Source organism: Rhagoletis zephyria, unplaced genomic scaffold (genome assembly GCF_001687245.7).
Source record: "Rhagoletis zephyria isolate East Lansing unplaced genomic scaffold, Rhagoletis_zephyria_1.1 Rzeph_scaffold_71319, whole genome shotgun sequence".
Classification (NCBI taxonomy): Eukaryota; Metazoa; Arthropoda; class Insecta; order Diptera; family Tephritidae; genus Rhagoletis; species Rhagoletis zephyria.
The window spans coordinates 1-1,296 of NW_016228369.1; the positions used below are offsets into that span (position 1 = coordinate 1).

General features: G+C 30.9%; 1 long non-coding RNA gene across 1 annotated transcript; it reads right to left on the bottom strand.

Moving 5' to 3' along the window:
* Positions 1–83: 83 nt before the first annotated feature.
* On the bottom strand, positions 84–910 carry LOC108357153 (uncharacterized). Its single transcript, XR_001846633.1, has 3 exons — positions 628–910; positions 466–547; positions 84–156 (listed from the first exon to the last, which is right to left on the bottom strand). It is a non-coding gene; the product is annotated as an uncharacterized LOC108357153 (long non-coding RNA).
* Positions 911–1,296: the final 386 nt, after the last annotated feature.

Here is a 1,296-nt window from a genome sequence, read left to right on the forward strand (position 1 = left end):
CCTCTGCTAGCACACGACTCACGTGTATTGCAAATACAAAGTGTCTAAATCTTATTTAAAAAGAAAATCAATATTTCGCTAATGCAAGATTTACATATATATTATTTCACAAAACTCNTGATCATTTACTTCCCGTATCATTCTTGGTCAATAAGCCTGCCGATGATTAAAATTTTCACAAATAAAAAAACATTGAAACGCAATGTGTGCTACATTATAGCAGATTTGCTATACCATATACACACTACAATGAAATTATGGTCAAACTTTATTAACTGGATAAGCGATAAAACTGCAAGACTAGTCCGTCTGGCTGGATTTTAACATATCAAATGTACAAGTAAATGCGAGAGTACCCTATATCTCTTTAAAGTACAAAAACTAAATCCAGACGATGGCTATCGCTTATCCAGCATTCAGTTTAACTAATTTTAATAAACAAATAAAATTAAATAAACATCATACCTTGATACATCCGAGGCCAAAGGAAACTTGTAGAGGGAGCTTACTTCTGCACATCTGCATACACATCTTTTCGGCATTTTTTCTACAAATACGTACATATGTATGTAAATACACAATAATTAAAAAAGTGAACGCAATAATAAATTTATATATTGTACTTACTTGTTGGTTGTTTGTTGTTTGGCCAGAAACTTCCAAATCTCCACGAGGCCGATATTTGTAAAACCTCTGCTAGCACACGACTCACGTGTATTGCAAATACAAAGTGTCTAAATCTTATTTAAAAAGAAAATCAATATTTCGCTAATGCAAGATTTACATATATATTATTTCACAAAACTCAATATTTTACGAAAACAACGAAAATTTTCCGGAAAAAACACTATGCGCGCACAAATTTGCCTAATTATTTGATATTCAGCTACATCCCAGAGTTGCATTTGCTGCTTCTGTTAACATTTTATGAAGTGTTCCAAAATTCGCTCCGAGCGCGTTCACTGTTGATCTATTGATTTAAATAGTTGTTTGTCAAGCATTTATTACTTTAGTTTGATCGGAGTTAAAATATTCTTCAGTAATAAATCATATTATATCAAAACATAAGCTTATAATAGGTGAGAAATTATTTACTCTTAATATGCATAATATTTTACACCATGTACCAAAACTGGCCCTAAGCGCGTTCACTATTGAAGTTTTAATTTGAATATTGTTTGTCAAGCATTCAGTAGTGAAGTTTGATAAGAATTTATATATTCTTCAGTAATTAATCATCCTACATTACGTATAATATGGGAGAAAGTTAGAAATTATTTAGTCTTAATAAGCATA